Source organism: Lissotriton vulgaris, chromosome 8, assembly GCF_964263255.1.
Source record: "Lissotriton vulgaris chromosome 8, aLisVul1.2, whole genome shotgun sequence".
Classification (NCBI taxonomy): Eukaryota; Metazoa; Chordata; class Amphibia; order Caudata; family Salamandridae; genus Lissotriton; species Lissotriton vulgaris.
The window spans coordinates 1,528,236,710-1,528,245,742 of record NC_141696.1 but is presented as its reverse complement, the minus strand read 5'-3'; the positions used below and the strand labels follow the sequence as shown (position 1 = coordinate 1,528,245,742).

General features: G+C 38.0%; 2 non-coding genes across 2 annotated transcripts; both read left to right on the top strand.

Annotated features, from left to right (window-relative positions):
- The first annotated feature begins 1,695 nt into the window (after nt 1–1,695).
- Nucleotides 1,696–1,768, top strand: TRNAF-GAA (transfer RNA phenylalanine (anticodon GAA)). Its single transcript has one exon. It is a non-coding gene; the product is annotated as a tRNA-Phe (tRNA).
- A 3,569-nt stretch (nt 1,769–5,337) lies between these two features.
- TRNAF-GAA (transfer RNA phenylalanine (anticodon GAA)) lies at nt 5,338–5,410 on the top strand. Its single transcript has one exon. It is a non-coding gene; the product is annotated as a tRNA-Phe (tRNA).
- Nucleotides 5,411–9,033: the final 3,623 nt, after the last annotated feature.

Below are 9,033 nucleotides of genomic sequence, written 5' to 3'. Positions count from 1 at the left end.
CAATCCCGGGTTTCGGCACAGTTGAGAGGTTCCTTGCTTCTAACAAAATAGGTCTTGGAATCAGCTGTAGTACTTTTTTCTCTATCAACATTTTTATCAACTGATCTACAAAATGATCAATTCAACATAGACTTTGCTTTCTGTCCTCCTTTTAAACTTTCTTCCACCTATCTTGTCTTCAGGTTTGACTATGAATGTTTCCCATTTCGTCCTTTTTTGTAAAGTAAACTCTTGTCTGCATCACATTCCACTTCCCCTTGAACACAGATGTCAGTAGTCAGATGACATTGCTTACCTACTCATGCCAAATATATCTGGGTAATATAGTGCTAGTCCATTCAGAGTTAAAAAAACAACTACCTAACCTGGATCCCAAAAATGCTATTTACCCATTGCACCAGTTTACTGCGGAATGATACAGTACTCCTTAAAACATATCTCTACCATATGAGGTTGAAAATCCAGGTCCTGCATCTATTTTGTTAAATGGTTCAAATTAAAGTATGAAGACCCTAGCTATCAGAAGGCCGAAATAGCTCAGTTGGGAGAGCGTTAGACTGAAGATCTAAAAGTCCCTGGTTCAGTCCCGGGTTTCGGCACAGATGAGAGGTTCCTTGCTTCAAACAAAATAGGTCTTGGAATCAGCTGTAGTACTTTTTCTCTATTCATCAAATTTTTTCCAACTGATTTACAACACAATCAATTTAACATAGACTTTGCTTTATGTCCTCCTTCTAAACTTGCTTCCACCTCTCTTACCTTCAGGTTTGACAATGAATATTAACCATTTCATGCTTTTTTGTAAAGTAAACTCTTGTCTGCATTACCTTCCACTTCCCCTTGAACACAGATGCAGATGTCAGTAGTCAGATGACATTGCTTACCTACTCATGCCAAATACGTCTGGGTAATATAGTGATAGTCCATTCGGAGTTAAAAAAAAAATGACCTAACCTGGATCCCAAAAATATTATTTACCCATTGCACCAGTTAATTGCGGAATGATACAGGACTCCTTAAAACATATCTCTAACATATAAGGTCAAATATCCAGGTCATGCATCTATTTAGTTAAATGGTTAAAATCAAAGTATGAAGACTACAGCTAGCAGCAGGCCGAAATAGCTCAATTGGGAGAGCGTTAGACTGAATATCTAAAGGTCCCTGGTTCAATCCCGGTTTTCGGCAATGTTGAGAGGTTTCTTGTTTCTCACAAAGTAAGTCTTGTAATCAGCTGTAGTACTTTTTTCTCTATCAACATTTTTATCAACTGATCTACAAAATGATCAATTCAACATAGACGTTGCTTTCTGTCCTCCTTTTAAACTTTCTTCCACCTATCTTGCCTTCAGGTTTGACTATGAATGTTTCCCATTTCGTTCTTTTTTGTAAAGTAAACTCTTGTCTGCATCACATTCCACTTCCTCTTGAACACAGATGTCAGTAGTCAGATGACATTGCTTACCTACTCATGCCAAATATATCTGGGTAATATAGTGCTAGTCCATTCAGAGTTAAAAAAACAACTACCTAACCTGGATCCCAAAAATGCTATTTACCCATTGCACCAGTTAACTGCGGAATGATACAGGACTCCTTAAAACATATCTCTACCATATGAGGTTAAAATCCAGGTCCTGCATCTATTTTGTTAAATGGTTCAAATTAAAGTATGAAGACCCCAGCTATCAGAAGGCCGAAATAGCTCAGTTGGGAGAGCGTTAGACTGAAGATCTAAAGGTCCCTGGTTCAATCCCAGGTTTCGGCACAGTTGAGAGGTTCCTTGCTTCTAACAAAATAGGTCTTGGAATCAGCTGTAGTACTTTTTCTCTATTCATCAAAGTTTTCCAACTGATCTACAACACAATCAATTTAACATAGACTTTGCTTTATGTCCTCCTTCTAAACTTGCTTCCACCTCTCTTACCTTCAGGTTTGACAATGAATATTTCCCATTTCATGCTTTTTTGTAAAGTAAACTCTTGTCTGCCTTACCTTCCACTTCCCCTTGAACACAGATGTCAGTAGTCAGATGACATTGCTTACCTACTCATGCCAAATATATCTGGGTAATATAGTGCTAGTCCATTCAGAGTTAAAAAAACAACTACCTAACCTGGATCCCAAAAATGCTATTTACCCATTGCACCAGTTAATTGCGGAATGATACAGGAATCCTTAAAACATATCTCTACCATATGAGGTTAAAAATCTAGGTCCTGCATCTATTTTGTTAAATGGTTTAAATTAAAGTATGAAGACCACAAATATAAGCAGGCCGAAATAGCTCAGTTGGGAGAGCGTTAGACTGAAGATATAAAGGTCCCTGATTCAATCCCGGGTTTCGGCACATTTGAGAGGTTCCTTGCTTCTAACGAAATAGGTCTTGGAATCAGCTGTAGTACTTTTTTCTCTATCAACATTTTTATCAACTGATCTACAAAATGATCAATTCAACATAGACTTTGCTTTCTGTCCTCCTTTTAAACTTTTTTCCATCTATCTTGCCTTCAGGTTTGACTATGAATGTTTCCCATTTCGTCCTTTTTTGTAAAGTAAACTCTTGTCTGCATCACATTCCACTTCCCCTTGAACACAGATGTCAGTAGTCAGATGACATTGCTTACCTACTCATGCCAAATATATCTGGGTAATATAGTGCTAGTCCATTCAGAGTTAAAAAAACAACTACCTAACCTGGATCCCAAAAATGCTATTTACCCATTGCACCAGTTAACTGCGGAATGATACAGGACTCCTTAAAACATATCTCTACCATATGAGGTTAAAAATCCAGGTCCTGCATCTATTTTGTTAAATGGTTCAAATTAAAGTATGAAGACACTAGCTATCAGAAGGCTGAAATAGCTCAGTTGGGAGAGTGTTAGACTGAAGATCTAAAGGTCCCTGGTTCAATCCCGGGTTTCGGCACAGATGAGAGGTTCCTTGCTTCAAACAAAATAGGTCTTGGAATCAGCTGTAGTACTTTTTCTCTATTCATCAAATTTTTTCCAACTGATCTACAACACAATCAATTTAACATAGACTTTGCTTTATGTCCTCCTTCTAAACTTGCTTCCACCTCTCTTACCTTCAGGTTTGACAATGAATATTAACCATTTCATGCTTTTTTGTAAAGTAAACTCTTGTCTGCATTACCTTCCACTTCCCCTTGAACACAGATGTCAGTAGTCAGATGACATTGCTTACCTACTCATGCCAAATACGTCTGGGTAATATAGTGCTAGTCCATTCGGAGTTAAAAAAAAAATGACCGAACCTGGATCCTAAAAATATTATTTACCCATTGCACCAGTTAATTGCGGAATGATACAGGACTCCTTAAAACATATCTCTACCATATGAGGTTAAAAATCCAGGTCCTGCATCTATTTTGTTAAATGGTTTAACCCCTTCCACACTCATGACGAGCTGGGCTCGTCATGGTGTAGCCTCCTCATACACTGATGACGAGCCCAGCTCGTCATAAAACAATGTAAAATAGCAATTCCCAGCACAGGAGGGAAATTGCCTTAGCAGCCATGGAGTTGAATTAAAGTATGAAGACCACAAATATAAGCAGGCCGAAATAGCTCAGTTGGGAGAGCGTTAGACTGAAGATATAAAGGTCCCTGATTCAATCCCGGGTTTCGGCACAGTTGAGAGGTTCCTTGCTTCTAACAAAATAGGTCTTGGAATCAGCTGTAGTACTTTTTTCTCTATCAACATTTTTATCAACTGATCTACTAAATGATCAATTCAACATAGACTTTGCTTTCTGTCCTCCTTTTAAACTTTCTTCCATCTATCTTGCCTTCAGGTTTGACTATGAATGTTTCCCATTTCGTCCTTTTTTGTAAAGTAAACTCTTGTCTGCATCACATTCCACTTCCCCTTGAACACAGATGTCAGTAGTCAGATGACATTGCTTACCTACTCATGCCAAATATATCTGGGTAATATAGTGCTAGTCCATTCAGAGTTAAAAAAACAACTACCTAACCTGGATCCCAAAAATGCTATTTACCCATTGCACCAGTTAACTGCGGAATGATACAGGACTCCTTAAAACATATCTCTACCATATGAGGTTAAAAATCCAGGTCCTGCATCTATTTTGTTAAATGGTTCAAATTAAAGTATGAAGACACTAGCTATCAGAAGGCCGAAATAGCTCAGTTGGGAGAGTGTTAGACTGAAGATCTAAAGGTCCCTGGTTCAATCCCGGGTTTCGGCACAGATGAGAGGTTCCTTGCTTCAAACAAAATAGGTCTTGGAATCAGCTGTAGTACTTTTTCTCTATTCATCAAATTTTTTCCAACTGATCTACAACACAATCAATTTAACATAGACTTTGCTTTATGTCCTCCTTCTAAACTTGCTTCCACCTCTCTTACCTTCAGGTTTGACAATGAATATTAACCTCTTCATGCTTTTTTGTAAAGTAAACTCTTGTCTGCATTACCTTCCACTTCCCCTTGAACACAGATGCAGATGTCAGTAGTCAGATGACATTGCTTACCTACTCATGCCAAATACGTCTGGGTAATATAGTGATAGTCCATTCGGAGTTAAAAAAAAAAAAATGACCTAACCTGGATCCCAAAAATATTATTTACCCATTGCACCAGTTAACTGCTGAATGATACAGGACTCCTTAAAACATATCTCTAACATATAAGGTCAAATATCCAGGTCATGCATCTATTTAGTTAAATGGTTAAAATCAAAGTATGAAGACTACAGCTAGCAGCAGGCCGAAATAGCTCAGTTGGGAGAGCGTTAGACTGAAAATCTAAAGGTCCCTGGTTCAATCCCGGTTTTTGGCAATGTTGAGAGGTTTCTTGTTTCTCACAAAGTAAGTCTTGTAATCAGCTGTAGTACTTTTTTCTCTATCAACATTTTTATCAACTGATCTACAAAATGATCAATTCAACATAGAGGTTGCTTTCTGTCCTCCTTTTAAACTTTCTTCCACCTATCTTGCCTTCAGGTTTGACTATGAATGTTTCCCATTTCGTCCTTTTTTGTAAAGTAAACTCTTGTCTGCATCACATTCCACTTCCCCTTGAACACAGATGTCAGTAGTCAGATGACATTGCTTACCTACTCATGCCAAATATATCTGGGTAATATAGTGCTAGTCCATTCAAAGTTAAAAAAACAACTACCTAACCTGGATCCCAAAAATGCTATTTACCCATTTCACCAGTTAACTGCGGAATGATACAGGACTCCTTAAAACATATCTCTACCATATGAGGTTAAAAATCCAGGTCCTGCATCTATTTTGTTAAATGGTTCAAATTAAAGTATGAAGACCCCAGCTATCAGAAGGCCGAAATAGCTCAGTTGGGAGAGCGTTAGACTGAAGATCTAAAGGTCCCTGGTTCAATCCCGGGTTTCGGCACAGTTGAGAGGTTCCTTGCATCTAACAAAATAGGTCTTGGAATCAGCTGTAGCACTTTTCTCTATTCATCAAAGTTTTCCAACTGATCTACAACACAATCAATTTAACATAGACTTTGCCTTATGTCCTCCTTCTAAACTTGCTTTCACCTCTCTTACCTTCAGGTTTGACAATGAATATTTCCCATTTCATGCTTTTTTGTAAAGTAAACTCTTGTCTGCATTACCTTCCACTTCCCCTTGAACACAGATGTCAGTAGTCAGATGACATTGCTTACCTACTCATGCCAAATACGTCTGGGTAATATAGTGCTAGTCCATTCGGAGTTAAAAAAAAACATAAATGACCTAACCTGGATCCCAAAAATATTATTTACCCCTCGCACCAGTTAATTGCGGAATGATACAGGACTCCCTAAAACATATCTCTACCATATGAGGTTAAAAATCCAGGTCCTGCATCTATTTCGTTAAATGGTTTAAATTAAAGTATGAAGACCACAGATATAAGCAGGCCGAAATAGCTCAGTTGGGAGAGCGTTAGACTGAAGATCTAAAGGTCCCTGGTTCAATCCAGGGTTTCGGCACAGTTGAGAGGTTCCTTGCTTCTAACAAAATAGGTCTTGGAATCAGCTGTAGTACTTTTTTCTCTATCAACATTTTTATCAACTGATCTACAAAATGATCAATTCAACATAGACTTTGCTTTCTGTCCTCCTTTTAAACTTTCTTCCACCTATCTTGCCTTCAGGTTTGACTATGAATGTTTCCAATTTAGTCCTTTTTTGTAAAGTAAACTCTTGTCTGCATCACATTCCACTTCCCCTTGAACACAGATGTCAGTAGTCAGATGACATTGCTTACCTACTCATGCCAAATATATCTGGGTAATATAGTGCTAGTCCATTCAGAGTTAAAAAAACAACTACCTAACCTGGATCCCAAAAATGCTATTTACCCATTGCACCAGTTAAGTGGGGAATGATACAGGACTCCTTAAAACATATCTCTACCATATGATGTTAAAAATCCAGGTCCTGCATCTATTTTGTTAAATGGTTCAAATTAAAGTATGAAGACCCCATCTATCAGAAGGCCGAAATAGCTCAGTTGGGAGAGTGTTAGACTGAAGATATAAAGGTCCCTGGTTCAATCCCAGGTTTCGGCACAGTTGAGAGGTTCCTTGCTTCTAACAAAGTAGGTCTTTGAATCAGCTGTAGTACTTTTTCTCTATTCATCAAATTTTTTCCAACTGATCTACAACACAATCAATTTAACATAGACTTTGCTTTATGTCCTCCTTCTAAACTTGCTTCCACCTCTCTTATCTTCAGGTTTGACAATGAATATTTCCCATTTCATGATTTTTTGTAAAGTAAACTCTTGTCTGCATTACCTTCCACTTCCCCTTGAACACAGATGTCAGTAGTCAGATGACATTGCTTACCTACTCATGCCAAATATATCTGGGTAATATAGTGCTAGTCCATTCAGAGTTAAAAAAACAACTACCTAACCTGGATCCCAAAAATGCTATTTACCCATTGCACCAGTTAATTGCGGAATGATACAGGACTCCTTAAAACATATCTTTACCATATGAGGTTAAAAATCCAGGTCCTGCATCTATTTTGTTAAATGGTTTAAATTAAAGTATGAAGTCCACAAATATAAGCAGGCCGAAATAGCTCAGTTGGGAGAGCGTTAGACTGAAGATATAAAGGTCCCTGATTCAATCCCGGGTTTCGGCACAGTTGAGAGGTTCCTTGCTTCTAACAAAATAGGTGTTGGAATCAGCTGTAGTACTTTTTTCTCTATCAACATTTTTATCAACTGATCTACAAAATGATCAATTCAACATAGACTTTGCTTTCTGTCCTCCTTTTAAACTTTCTTCCACCTATCTTGCCTTCAGGTTTGACTATGAATGTTTCCCATTTCGTCCTTTTTTGTAAAGTAAACTCTTGTCTGCATCACATTCCACTTCCCCTTGAACACAGATGTCAGTAGTCAGATGACATTGCTTACCTACTCATGCCAAATATATCTGGGTAATATAGTGCTAGTCCATTCCGAGTTAAAAAAACAACTACCTAACCTGGATCCCAAAAATGCTATTTATCCATTGCACCAGTTAACTGCGGAATGATACAGGACTCCTTAAAACATATCTCTACCATATGAGGTTAAAAATCCAGGTCCTGCATCTATTTTGTTAAATGGTTCAAATTAAAGTATGAAGACCCCAGCTATCAGAAGGCCGAAATAGCTCAGTTGGGAGAGCGTTAGACTGAAGATCTATAGGTCCCTGGTTCAATCCCGGGTTTCGGCACAGTTGAGAGGTTCCTTGCTTCTAACAAAATAGGTCTTGGAATCAGCTGTAGTACTTTTTCTCTATTCATCGAATTTTTTCCAACTGATCTACAACACAATCAATTTAACATAGACTTTGCTTTATGTCCTCCTTCTAAACTTGCTTCTACCTCTCCTACCTTCAGGTTTGACAATGAATATTTCCCATTTCATGCTTTTTTGTAAAGTAAACTCTTGTCTGCATTACCTTCCACTTCCCCTTGAACACAGATGTCAGTAGTCAGATGACATTGCTTACCTACTCATGCCAAATACGTCTGGGTAATATAGTGCTAGTCCATTCGGAGTTAAAAAAAAAAATGACCGAACCTGGATCCCAAAAATATTATTTACCCATTGCACCAGTTAATTGCGGAATGATACAGGACTCCTTAAAACATATCTCTACCATATGAGGTTAAAAATCCAGGTCCTGCATCTATTTCGTTAAATGGTTTAAATTAAAGTATGAAGACCACAGCTATAAGCAGGGCGAAATAGCGCAGTTGGGAGAGCGTTAGACTGAAGATCTAAAGGTCCCTGGTTCAATCCCGGGTTTCTGCACAGTTGAGAGGTTCCTTGCTTCTAACAAAATAGGTCTTGGAATCAGCTGTAGTACTTTTTTCTCTATCAACATTTTTATCAACTGATCTACAAAATGATCAATTCAACATAGACTTTGCTTTCTGTCCTCCTTTTAAACTTTCTTCCACCTATCTTGCCTTCAGGTTTGACTATGAATGTTTCCCATTTCGTCCTTTTTTGTAAAGTAAACTCTTGTCTGCATCACATTCCACTTCCCCTTGAACACAGATGTCAGTAGTCAGATGACATTGCTTACCTACTCATGCCAAATATATCTGGGTAATATAGTGCTAGTCCCTTCAGAATTAAAAAAACAACTACCTAACCTGGATCCCAAAAATGCTATTTACCCATTGTACCAGTTAACTGGGGAATGATACAGGACTCCTTAAAACATATCTCTACCATATGAGGTTAAAAATCCAGGTCCTGCATCTATTTTGTTAAATGGTTCAAATTAAAGTATGAAGACCACAAATATAAGCAGGCCGAAATAGCTCAGTTGGGAGAGCGTTAGACTGAAGATATAAAGGTCCCTGATTCAATCCCGGGTTTCGGCACAGTTGAGAGGTTCCTTGCTTCTAACAAAATAGGTCTTGGAATCAGCTGTAGTACTTTTTCTCTATTCATCAAATTTTTTCCAACTGATCTACAACACAATCAATTTAACATAGACTTTGCTTTATG